General features: G+C 39.7%; 1 long non-coding RNA gene across 1 annotated transcript; it reads left to right on the plus strand.

Moving 5' to 3' along the window:
* Positions 1–1,011: 1,011 nt before the first annotated feature.
* On the plus strand, positions 1,012–5,601 carry LOC123334243. The gene is made up of 3 exons (XR_006552072.2): positions 1,012–1,912; positions 4,521–4,623; positions 5,122–5,601. It is a non-coding gene; the product is annotated as an uncharacterized LOC123334243 (long non-coding RNA).
* Positions 5,602–14,024: the final 8,423 nt, after the last annotated feature.

The raw sequence follows: 14,024 nt of genomic DNA on the forward strand, positions 1-14,024 counted from the left end.
AAAACATCTATTTCTGCTTTATTGACTATGCCAAAGCCTTTGACTGTTTGGATCACAATAAACTGTGGAAAATTCTTCAGGAGATGTGAATACCAGACCACCTGACCTGCCTCTTGAGAAACCTATATGCAGGTCAGGAAGCACCAGTTAGAAATAGACATTGAACAACAGACTGGTTCCAAATAGGAAAAGGAATATGCCAAGGATGTATATTGTCACCCTGCTTATTTATCTTATTATATGCAGAGTACATCATGAGAAATGCTGGACTGGAAGAAACATAAGCTGGAATCAAGATTGCCAGGAGAAATATCAATAACCTCTGATATGCAGATAACACCACCCTTATGGCAGAAAGTGAAGAGGAACTAAAAAGCCTCTTGATGAAAGTGAAAGAGGAGGGTGAAAAAGTTGGCTTAAAGCTCAACATTCAGAAAACAAAGATCATGGCATCTGGTCCCATCACTTCATGGGAAATAGATGGGGAAACAGTGGAAACAGTGTCAGACTTAATTTTTTTGGGCTCCAAAATTACTGCAGATGGTGACTGCAGCCATGAAATTAAAAGATGCTTACTCCTTGGAAGGAAAGTTATGACCAACCTAGATAACATATTGAAAAGGAGAGATGTTATTTTGCCAACAAAGGTCCATCTAGTCAAGGCTATGTTTTTTCCAGTGGTCATGTATGGATGTGAGAGTTGGACTGTGAAGAAAGTTGAGCACTGAAGAATTGATGCTTTTGAACTGTGGTGTTGGAGAAGACTCTTGAGAGTCCCTTGGACTGCAAGGAAATCCAACCATAAACGAGATCAGTCCTGGGTGTTCATTGGAAGGACTGATGCTGAAGCTGAAACTCCAGTACTTTGGCCACCTCATGCGAAGAGTTGACTCATTGGAAAAGACCCTGATGCTGGGAGAGATTGGGGGCAGGAGGAGAAGGGGACGACGGAGGATGAGATGGCTGGATGGCATCACAGACTCAATGGACATGAGTTTGAGTGAACTCCAGGTGTTGGTGATGGACAGGGAGGCCTGGTATGCTGTGATTCATGGGGTCGCTAAGAGTCAGACAGGACTGAGCGACTGAATTGAACTGAACTGATCTGAACAGGGCACATTGTGGAGGATGGGTGGGTGTGAAATTTTAAGAGCCAGTCAGGAGCCATGAAGTGCTGAGGGAGGTCATTGAGAGGATGTGACCGCCTGTTGACCTGTAAGCTGGATCCATGCAACTGGAGGCTCCTAACCCCTCCCCTGTCCTGGAAATGTACATTTTGCCCTCTGTTACCACGCCCGCCTGCTCAGTCGCTTCAGTTGTGTCCAACTCTTTGTGACCATATGGATTGTAGCCCACCAGATTCCTGTCCATGGGCGTTTCCAGGCAAGAACACTGGAGTGGGTTGCCATGCCCTCTTCCATGCCCAGGGATCAAACCAGCGTCTCCTGGGTCTCCTGAATTGGCAGGTGGATTCTTTACCCACTGAGCCACCTAGGACGCCCCTCCATTCCCACAGCCCAAGCCATTTCATGGATGAAGCCTTGAGAGAGTAAGACGGTGTTGAGACCGTCAGTCAGGTATTGTTGGACTTTGTACCTGACTGAACCCCATTAAAGCCTCTATTCAAACTTAAGATTCTGCCAGACGGGTGGGGAGATCTTACCGTCTTACCGCCACCCAAGACAAGCCTCTTAGGTAAGTCCCCTTTCCTTTTAACCTGCCGCTTACAGTCCACAGGGTGGAAACGTGCCCAGCACGACTGAGCATGCGCGTGCATGCCACCAGTCTGGAGCGGTCTGTTTCTTTGTTAAATCGCGTGGAGCCAGTTTCAGATTGCAGTGGAAAGTCCAGAGGGTGCAAACCAACATGAGTACAAAGAGTTGAAAATCGACTTGCTAGTCCTTTAAACCAGGTTTGTATACGGTTTGCAAATAATACTGAGATTCTTTCTCGAAAACTTGAGGGTAATTCTTGTATTATTCAAATGTCTTCCTCACATGGCTCTGCACATATTTAATTCTCACTCTGAATTTTCTTGCTGATTTGAGGCACTATGGTGTTACTCTTCTGATGAATACTGTTACGTTCTCCATTTACATGCCTTTAGGATATCTGGATAGTGTAATGGCCATACTTAAGAATTCAGTTAATTTTCACTTTCATGTGTATTAAAGCTCTTTGTAAAGTGCTGTAAAATGATATTATAATTATTGTTGTTGTTATTGGGTTTATGCTTTCTCTGCCTAGTTAACACGAGGAAATGCCTGGATGATTAAATCTTCTTTTTTGTTTTTAAAATGTCTATCAGGTTGAAGACTTTCTTCAAGGACGGAAAGCTAAATTTAACAGATACTTGCAGGCTTCTCTGTATATTCTCAAGTATGGTTTACAGCCTCAAGCATGGCTGTCTTTAATGACAGAACTACCTTTTATCTTCTCTTTGCAAGATAAGATTGATCTATTTTTTAAGTTAATACACCACTGGCTTTATATCCTTGTATATAGGCTTTGGGAATAGGTTAAAGCCTCTTTCTGTTGTATTATTTACTGTGCAGCCCTATTCGAAAATACAATGAATATACTGAAATTAATAACTCTAGAAGGGTGCAAAGTGATAGTATTCACATTGAATTACAGAGCTCATCTATTACATTAATATAATAGTGATGTGATTTGAATGTAGTAGTTTAGTGAATAAAAATACAGTGACAGGCTAACAGAATTTTAGCTTTTGAGTTGAGAAAAAAGAAGGAAGATAAATGGTTAGCAGACGTGGCTAATAGCTCAAATGCATGTGCTATAAGCCCTTATTTGAGTGTCAACTCTTAGCAAAGGACACCAAAGAAATGAACTTGAATATCCATTTGATTAACTAGCTTCTTAAAAACTGAAATAGGCTTTTATGTACTTTGGAGAGAATTGCTAGCAAAAAGGATAAGAGGGTGGGTTTTTAATGGAGTTAATCTTCTAAGAAATTACTCCTTAGGAGTTAGAAATACAGAAAAGCAAGATAAACTTGAAATAAGCCTGATAAATCCTATCTTACTCATTGTCTTCACTGAATAGATACTTTGGATCTGGATTAATGTTGCTCAAGCACCAGGAGAAATCCTATTCTTTATGTGTCATCTACCCCTCTTACTGAACTAATGATTACTTTTCCACTTACAAGTTATGAGTAAAGTCACTGAAAGCAGTTACTGGGTGGAGTCCTAGTTCTTGCCTTAAGGCTCTAATGAGTCTTCATATGTTCTGTAAATGGCTATTGTCAGACCTGCCTGAGGATTGGAATCATCTGTGTAGCTTGTAAGAAATATGCATGCCTGGGTCTCTTTTGGAAAAGACCCTGACGCTGAGAAATATTGAAGGCAGGAAGAGAAGGAGATGACAGAGGATGAGATGGTTGGGTGGCATCACTGACTTGATGGATGTGAGTTTGAGCAAGCTCTGGGAGTTGGTGATGGACAGGGAAGCCTGGCGTGCTGCAGTCCATGGGGTCGCAGAGTTGGACATGACTGAGCTATTAAACTGAACTGAACTGAAGCAATACCTGTACACTGTAAAAACATCAGAAAAGACAAGCAAAAAGAAGAAAATAACTTCAAATATGACCACTGTTCATATTTTAGAATACATAAATGGATATTTGGAGTTTAACTATAGTAATAGAGCATTTGCCTTAGCAATCAGAAGCTTAATTCCATAGGTGCTCCATAGAGTGTTTTTTTTTTTTTTTTGGTATAAAATTATATATTATTTGTTCAATTGACCTTCTTTACTGAAGGGAATATCCCACTCATCCCTTCTTCCTCTTCTCAAATATTTTTCTGGTTCTTTCCCTAGTTAAGTGTCTTATCTGAGTTTACTGTTGGGGGTCCAGCAGAGCTGATAATGGGTTTTTGGAATGATCAGCCTTGGGGACATACCAAACTGGTGTGATGACAATTCCCCTATCCAATTACTTATCTGCTCAAAAAATTTACTGAGCACCTACTTATATGCCAGACACTATGCTATGTGTTAGTAACACCCAGTCCTTTCCCTGGAGAAACTTTGCACTAGTATATGGAAGATTGACAACAAACAGAAATTAGGGTATATTCTGTATGAAATATGAAAGATGTATGCACAGAGTGTTGAGTGCACAGATAAGGGATATCTAAATCAGAATAGGGAATTGGGGGTGGGGGGATGCATTTACAAAAAGGATGTGAAATCTGGATGTGGGAGCCCAAAACACTCAAATGTGATTATTACTGATTCTGGAAATCCTTACCAAGGAGAGTACTCAGTCTTTACCTACTGTGTTACAGAGGAGACTGGAAAGCTCTGTTTTATTTCCTGATGCTCATTTTTAAAAATAGCATTCTGTTTTCTTTTTCATGGATGCAGTATTTTTTATTTTATCTCTGATAGTCTTAGTAATATTTTGAAAATTTCTTCTCCCTGCTTTGGTGACTTTTATTTCTTCTGAGGTGACTTTTCCATTTACTTGTTTGTTTTGATCCCTATCTTTCAAGGTAGACATCATATTCTTCTGAGAAAGCTCTTCTAATTGCCTGTCTGACAAGTTATTTTTAAGCCTGACTTTCCACCTTTGTCGGAGAAGACAATGGCACAAGGGTAAGCAGCCTGAAGTCTCAGCTTTCAGGATGTGAATGTGCCCTGGGGAGAAACCATCACCCAGGTGATCTGGTCTTATAATGGTGGGTGGGATAACTGGTCTTTAAAAGACTTCTCACCAGACTTCTTGTTTTGGCTTTATTTTTACCTATGCATCGGACAGGGGTGGGGTGGGGTGGTGTGTGGGTATGGGGTGCAGTTATAGTCTTAAACAGGGTTATTTTTCACTCCCTTCATTGCCTGCTTTGCCTTTTGCCTTCCTGAGTCTGCTGTCAAGTTCCAATTACTTATCATTTACTTTTCTGACTTCTAAACTTTCCTTCCTTTTCTCTGTTCTCTTTGTCCTTGTGGCTTTGTGCCTTAAAACAAAACTCCATTATGGTATGGTTTAGGAGGGAGAGAGAATATATTCATGTAATCTGTCTCTTTTTGACCTGCCTTAAGTGCTTTCTTTTTTGTTGGACATTGTACTAAGAATTTAATTTATAATAATTCTAGGAGACAGGCATTATTATTGGGAAGTGAAGATTTATCATTTGGAGATAAGGCAAGTGAAGTTCAGAGATCAAGTGGCCAAAGAGCTAGTGGTGGAGCTGTGGCAAGTAAGTGACTCTCAGATCTGTAGAGTGGTTCACGTAGGTTATGATTCTTCTTTGGGCCTAATGTAGCAAAAATAAGATTGTCCTGCATTTATCAGATTCCTGGTTCCAAACCCAGCTTTAGATTTGAGGACAGTAAGGACCTGTGAAGGGAATATTAGGTTTGCAAAGCTATGACAAACCCCATCTCTGGGCAGAGCAGTCTTGTATCAGCTCTGTTACCAGTACGGATTGGACCATATTCTGATATAGAAGCTTTTAGGAGCTTGACAAAGTTGCATTTTGATGATCTATTTTAGTATTTGCTAATTATAAACAAAAGGCACCTGCTTTCAAAAGAAGCTGAAAGGAAGGATAATAGAGGTGTAAATATGGTGACTTCCATGGGCAAAAGAAGATTTTTAGCAGCATGTTTTTAAAAATTAAGTATTTAACAGCTGTTTTGAAAAATAAATGAAAGGCTTCCATATTGTTGAAGAATGTGCATAGGTAATTAATTTTAAAGTAGACCTTGTGACCTCATTTGACTATTTAACATCACTAAATTAATTAATTAACTAATTTAATATCTCAAATTATTGGCCAGATTCTAAGTCTCTGCTCACTAAAAATATTTATTATTTATTTATTTTTAATGAAAGGTAAATATAAATTAGCAGAACCAATTTTCTTATGTACTTTGTGAAATTGACTTTTCTGTCCATAATTGGTATGGAATGGAATATATATTACCTTTTCTAGAAATATTTCAAGGTGAGATTTTTGGTGGTATAATAGTTGTAAATTAGAGAGTGAAGTTGTGAGAGGAGACAGTTTTAAAAAAAAATTTATTTATTTTGGGTTGTGTGGATCTTTGTTGCTGTGGGCAGGCTTTCTCTAGTTGCAGTGAGCAGGGTCTTCTTTATGGTGCATGGGCTTCTCATTGTGGTGGCTTCTCTTGTTGGGAAGCAGGGCTTTAGGCATGAGAGCCCAGTAGCAGTACATGGGCCCAGTAGTTTTGACTCCCAGGCTCTGGGTACAGACTCAATAGTTGTGCATGGCCTTAGTTGCTCTGAGGCCTGTGGGATCTTCATGGACCAGGGATCGAACCTGTGCCTCCTGCATTGGCAGGCAGATTCTTTACCACCGAACCACAAGGGAAATGCTGTGTGGAGAAAGATTTTTAACTACACTGAATTTGAAATACGCAAGAGATAATTAAAATGTCATCTCTCTTCTAACCACATTTCCATTAACTTTCAAATTTCTTACTCAGCAAATGGTTTACTTCTGCTCCTTTTATGGACCGAGTGTTTGTGTCACCCCCATAAATTCATGGGCTTCCCAGGTGACTCAGTGGTAAAGAATCTGCCTGCGAATGCAGGAGACTCAAGAGATTTGGATTCCATCCCTGGGTTGGGAAGATCCTCTGGAGTGGAAAATGGCAGTTCACTCCAGTATTCTTGCCTGGAAAATCCCATGGACAGAGAAGCCTAGAAGGCTATGGTCCATGGGACATGACTGAGCATGCACACGCGTACACAAATTCACATGTTGAAGCCTTACCCCTGCTATCCATGTGGCTGCAGTTGAAGGTGGGGCCTTTGGGAGGTAAATAGGCTTCGATTTGGTCATGAGGGTCTTGGGGCTCTCATGATAGGATTAATGGCTTTATAAGTACAGGAAGAGAGAGGAGAGAGATAGCTGACTGCCCCCAACATGTGTTCACAGCAAGAAGGGCTCTCTGCAAAGCAGTAAAACAGCTCTTACCAGAACCTGAACATGCTGGCACCCTGTTCTTGGACTTCCAGCCTTCAGAATTGTAGGGAAATAAATTTCTGTTGTTTGAGCCACTCAGCCCATGGTATTTTGTGATGGCTGCCCAAGCTGTCTAATATACGCCTCAACACTGTGCTTCATCTTGTAAGCTTTCTAGGCTCCAGGCCGTTGGTGGTTTCTCTCACGTGGTGCTTCCTCTGTTCTCAGTGTAAAATACATCCCAGGGTTCCTTAAACACTTCTACCTCTCAACGCTTGGTGGTCCTCTTTGCCCCAGTTTTGAAAAGAAACTGAAAATCCAGATTTTTATATGAAAGTGCCTAGCATATTTAGTATTGACATAGCATTCTATAATAAAATATATTTCTGTGCTGAACTGACTCTCAAGCAACAAGTTTATAAACTTGGTTTTAATGTGCATGTCCCATCTCCAAAGCTCCCTGGAGGGAGTGTTTGTTTTTTTAAATTCTTTGATTCCCAAGGTCCAAAATGCTTGGTAATTAAATAATGTGTTCTTATTGATGCTGATTCTACTCACCTTTTTTCTTACCCTTCTTTTCTTTAGATAGAATACTCCCAATTCCATTCATTCTTACATATGTCTTCAATTACATTTTTAGTTCATTTGGTTACACCCCTTTGACCTCCCAGTTTTTGGTGAAGACTATTGTTAAAGCCATTAGTGGGAGAAATCTATTTGTCTGTACTTGTACTCAACACTTTTGAACAAGATACTTTTGTACCCAAAGGTGGGAGACTTGGCATCAGAGTCTTCCTTCATCTGAGGGCCTTGAACTGTACATATAAAGTAATTAATAGATGCAAAATATAAGGAGGATTGCCTTCAGTTTCTGTATTTTCCTTCTGTTTTCATCACCCACTATCTTGATTGTTATTTTAACAATAGTGCTGTGCTGCTCCTCTGTGGTCCAATTTTTCTTGGTCTCAGTGGGAAGGCCTCTCTTTTATTTATCTGTTTGTTCCTATTATGTGGAAATTAAACTTTAAGTGGCTATACACCTGTTTATTCATTCTGCAAGTGGTATTGCTCACTGTGAGTGGTTGTTTTTGATGCTAATACTGCTTTTTGCCTTGTTTTATTTGGATTCCTGACATGTTTTCAGGCTTGCAGTATCTAATAAATAACAGTAATGAATTCTTTACCAGTTCCTGTTCTTCCCTCGCCACACTCATCCTGTAGTCAAAATGGAGAAATGTTCTTTTTGTCTGTTTTCATATTTGGTATATATAAAGTGTTTAGTCAAGGTGTTTATAAAAGTAAGTTAGTTGGAATTTCAATGATGTAGCATTGATATGATTTTCTTAGGAGCTATTTATGTGCAACTATTTTTAACATGTGTTTGTTAGGATAGATAATACATTATCATAGTTGAAAAATAATATACAAAGTGCAGAAAGATACACAGTGAAAAGTTTCCTTGGTGGCTCAGATGGTAAAGAATCTGCCTGCAATGCTGGACACCTGAGTTCAATCCTGGGTTGCAAATAACCCCTAGAGAAGGGAATGCCAACCCACTCTAGTATTCTTGCCTAGAGAGTCCCCTGGACAAAGGAGCTTGATGGACTACAGTCCTTGGGGTTGCAAAGAGTCAGACACGACTGAGCAACTAACACTTCCACCTCTTTATTCTACAGGTAACACTTACATTAATTTCTGAGAAAGTCCCCAACATATGAACAGGTTCCATTCTGAAGGTGCATTTGTAAATTCAGTTTGTTCAGAAGTCCAACAAGGTTAGCCTAGGCACCCAACTAACACAACTGGCTATGTAACAGTGTACTGTGAGAGGTTTACACCACTTTTCACCTAAATTATACATAAAAATAAAGAAAACATTCTTAATCTTACAATACAGTACTTTGAAAAGTGCAGTAGTACCCTACAACAGCTGGCATGCAGGGGCTAGCACGGAGTAAACAGGCAAGAAGAGTTACTGACTGGAGGAGGGAGGGCTTCTTGCTGGAACCATATGCATGTTCACGTCTTTGAAAGTTCTCAACTTGAAGATTCATACGTAGGGGACTTACTGGATGTGCTTCTAGTGTTTGTTTTTATACGTGTAAGCAAATGCCAGTATTTATGTGTATTCTTATTTCTCTGTTTTTTAAACATAAGATACTGTTGTTCTGCTTGATGCAGTATTCACTTAACATTGTATCTTAGAGTTTCTGTCACAACAAAATATAAAGTTTTACATTCTTTTATACAGTTGAAAAGTATTTCAGTTGGTGGAGATATCATTTATTTAACCAAAGTCTTACTGATGAACACTTTCCAGCATTTTAATAATGCATGGTGTATTACAATGAATTATCTTTTACAGACCTCATAATATGCAAATAGATTCATATAGAATAAATTTCAGAAGTGGTATCATTAATTCAGAAGGTCTATTCATTTGTGATTTTGTCAGATTTTGATAAATTGCTTTACAAAGAACTTGTACCAATTTGTACTTTCAGCAGTAATGTATGAGCACATCTATAAAGTGCTTTTGGATTTTATCAATCTGATTCATAAATATAGTATCTCATGGTAGTTTTAATTTGTGTTATGAGAGAAGTTGGGCATATTTTCATATAGTTAAAAACAATTATTATTTCCAGTCCTGTATAAATTGTATATGTGAATCAAGATTTCTGGGAGAAATATCAATAACCTCAGATATGCAGATGATGCCACTGTTACGGCAGAAAGTGAAGAGGAACTGAAGAGCCTCTTGATGAAAGTGAAAGAGGAGAATGAAAAAGCTGGCTTAAAACTCAACATTCTAAGAACGAAGATCATGGCATCCAGTCCCATCAGTTCAGTTCAGTTCAGTTCAGTCACTCAGTCGTGTCCGACTCTTTGTGACCCCATGAATCGCAGCACGCCAGGCTTCCTGTTCATCACCAACTTCTGGAGTTCACTCAAACTCACGTCCATTGAGTCAGTGATGCCATCCAACCATCTCATCCTCTATAGTCCCCTTCTTCTCCTGCCCCCAATCCCTCCCAGCATCAGAGTCCTTTACAATGAGTCAACTCTTCCCATGAGGTGGCCAAAGTATTGGAGTTTCAGCTTTAGCGTCAGTCCTTCCAAAGAACATCCAGGACTGATCTCCTCCAGAATGGACTGGTTGGATCTCCTTGCAGTCCAAGGGACTCTCAAGAGTCTTCTCCAACACCACAGTTCAGAAGCATCAATTCTTCGGCACTCAGCTTTCTTTATGGTCCACCTATCACATCCATACATGAGTACTGGAAAAACCATAGCCTTGACTAGACAGACCTTTGTTGGCAAAGTAATGTCTCTGCTTTTGAATATGCTGTCTAGGTTGGTCATAACTTTCCTTCCAAGGAGTAAGCGTCTTTTAATTTCATGGCTGCAATCACCATCTGCACTGATTTTGGAGCCCCCAAAAATAAAGTCTGCCACTGTTTCCACTGTTTCCCCATCTATTTGCCATGAAGTGATGGGACCAGATGCCAGTCCCATCACTTCACACCAAATAAATGGAGAAACAATGGAAACAGTGTCAGACTTTGTTTTCTTGGGCTCCAAAATCACTGCAGATGGTGATTGCAGCCATGAAATTAAAAGACGCTTACTCCTTGGAAGGAAAGTTATGACCAACCTAGACAGCATATTCAAAAGCAGAGACATTACTTTGCCAACAAAGGTCCATCTAGTCAAGGCTATGGTTTTCCCTGTGGTCATGTATGCATGTGAGAGTTGGACTGTGAAGAAGGCTGAGCGCCGAAGAATTGATGCTTTTGAACTGTGGTGTTGGAGAAGACTCTTGAGAGTCCCTTGGTCTGCAAAAAGATCCAACCAGTCTGTCCTAAATGACATCAGTCCTGAATATTCATTGGAAGGACTGATGCTGAAGCTGAAACTCTAATACTTTGGCCACCTGATGTGAAAAACTGACTCATTTGAAAAGACCCTGATGCTGGGAAGGAATGAAGGCAGGAGGAGAAGGGGACAACAGAGGATGAGATGGTTGGTTGGTATCACAGACTCAATGGACATGAATTTGAGCAAGCCTCAGGAGTTGGTGATGGATAGGGAAGCCTGGTGTGCTGCAGTGCATCAGGTCACAAAGAGTTGGACATGACTGAGGGACTGAACTGAACTGATCAGTTGTATGTTCCTAGTCTTTACCTATTTTTCTACTGAATTTATAAAATAATAAGATTATCTTATTAATTTTTAGGAGGCCTTTATATATCATAATGATTAACCATTATCCATGATATGAGGATCAAATTGTTTTTTGGATTGAGATTTGTTTTAGTTTAAGGTGCTTTGTTGGGCAAATTAAAAAAAAATTTAATATATTCAAATTATTTATCTTTTTTGTGGATTTAGGGTTTTGATGTACAATAGAGAGGCCTTTTCTATACAAGTCCCCTACCCACCGTCACCTTACTCAACATACAATTTTTTTCCAATGTTTGATAATTTTATCTTTTTAACATCTAAATTTTTGTTGGATTTGTTCATCCATTTATTGAACACATATTTATTGAGTGTCTCTCATGTACTAGGAACTATTTTAAGTACTTGGGATGTATCACTGATCAAGACAAATAGCCATCCCATTGTGGAGTTTACATACTAGCAGAAGGAGATAGATTTAAAAACCAAACCAAAGCAGAAATCCCCAAAACAATGTAATACATAAATTATGTAGTATGCCAAAAGTGTTGAGTGCTATTAAAGTTAAGGTAGAGAAAGTTGGTGAAGGGGAACTGGAATACCAAGTGGCAGGCGTATGCTGCAGTTTAAAATAAGGTGATTGCTGTAGACCTCATTGAGAAGATAACATCTGAGTAAAGATAGGAAGGAAGTGAGTGACTTTTCTCTGGGAGAAAAACTTGCTAGGTGGAGACTCTTAAGTTAGGAACATGCCTGAGAAAGAGCAAGAGCCATGGGGCTAGAGCACAGTGAATGACAGTTTAGAGAAATCTCAAGAAATTTTGTTAGGAGGGAAGAACAAAAGGAGATGGTATCTGGTAGAGAAAGTGAGGCTGAAAGAAAGTTTAAAGAATTGTTGTTTTAATTTGAGAGAAATTAAATGCACACACAAGCTATGCTGATGGACATGGGACAGAAGGAAACAAGAATTTGATGATAAAGGAGAAAGTGACAGAAAATGTTAAATATTGACTTGCTAAAGTGAGGGGTGGGATCTAATGTACAAGATTATAAAGATGGATGGTTTATCTATGCCAATAGGAAGGAAGACAGACTCTACCTGAGTCTAGATGGACCTAGGAACACAGATGTCATGATGCCAGGACTTTCTGAATCCTTTAATTATCTCAGTGAGGTTAGTAGCAAGGGTTTTAAGAGTGAGGAGGTATTGGAGGGTGGGAAGAGAGAACAGGTGTCATGGTCATCTTGGAGTGTGGGGGAGTGAATATATGTGGATCATAACTGTTCTGGTAGCATCAAGAGCCCTCTTGAGGGATTTAGAGTGAGACTAGTTTTGTTCAGCTGTAAGGTATGTAGGAACAGAATGGTGAGAGTTGAATTTAACCAGGATTATGGCATTTCCAAATTAGTTCAATGAAGGGAGAGGAGGGGAAGAGAAACCATGTAATGTAAGCAGTTATAAGAGGGGAATTGGGATATCAAAGGGCAGGGGGAGGTGATAGGAATCTTTTTACTGGGATTGAAAAGTTACTGTGACTGAAATATTTTTAGGAGTAGGCTGGGAAGAGGAATCACCAGAGGTTGGGAAGCAGTAAATTGAAATTATGAAAGAGTTGCCATTATAGCAAAGCCTCTATGCAGTCTTGATAATGAGTAGCTCAGATAGGTGAATGACATAATATGACGTAAATATTTAAAGGATCTATCTTTAGTGACAGAATCATTAAAAGATGTGAAAGCAAACAAAAGAGAAGACAGTATGAAATGGATCATCCACAAGTGTTATGGGCTGAATTGTGTTCCCTCAAAATTCATGTCTTGAAGCTGTAACTCCTTAAACTTCAGAATGTGACTGTATTTGGATGTAGAGTCTTTAAAGAGATAATTAAGAAGTTATCTTTTTAAAATGAGGTCATCAGGGATGTTAGGACGTACAGAGACTTTAGAGAGGTTTGTGCACATAGAAAAACCATGTGGAAGGGAACAGCAGGTGGGTGGCCATCTGTAAGCCACAGAGAGGTCTCAGAGGAAATAAATTTTGTAAGCACCTTGATCTTGGACTTTCAGCCTTCTGAACCGTGAGAAAATAATTCTGCTTACTAAGCTACCCAGTCCTGTGTATTTTGTTACGACAGTCCTAGCAAACCCTTTTAGACTGTTTACTGCCGTTGTTATTCAGTCACTCTGTTGTGTCTGACTCTTTGTGACGCCATGGACTGCAGCATGCCAGTCTTCCCTGCCCTTCACTATCTCCCGAAGTTTGCTCAAACTCATGTCCAGTGAGTCTATGATGCCATCCAACCATCTCATCCTCTGTCACCCCCTTCTCCTCCTGCCCTCAAGCTTTCCCAGCATCAAGCTCTTTTCCACTGAGTCTGCTCTTTGCATCAAGTGGCCAAAGTATTGGAGCTTGAGCTTGAGCTTCAGCATCAGTCCTTCCAATGAATATTCAGGATTGATTTCCTTTAGGACGGACTGGTTTGATCTCCTTGCTGACCAAGGGACTCTCAAGAGTCTTCTCCAGCACCACAGTTTGAAAGCATCAATTATTTGTTGCTTAGTCTTCTTTATGGTTCAGCTCTCATATCCATGCATGACTACTGGCAGGAAGGTATAGTACTGTGAAGAGAGACTCAGGGGCTGGACTTTTTGAGAAATTAGCAAAAATGATCTAGAACATTTGATATGTCAGAAAAATAGGGAATATTTAGTGATGTAATCTGCTGACAGTGTATTCAAAGTAGGTTATTTTATGGAAGGAACAGTCTGAAAACAGCAATGAGGACTGAGGCTGATATTTACCTCACTTGTAGCTTAGTGACATTCAGATTAGGGGTCAGTAACAGCTACCACTTGAAAGAGCTGCAGGAGAAGGAGGGT

Source organism: Bubalus bubalis, chromosome 6, assembly GCF_019923935.1.
Source record: "Bubalus bubalis isolate 160015118507 breed Murrah chromosome 6, NDDB_SH_1, whole genome shotgun sequence".
Lineage (NCBI taxonomy): Eukaryota > Metazoa > Chordata > Mammalia > Artiodactyla > Bovidae > Bubalus > Bubalus bubalis.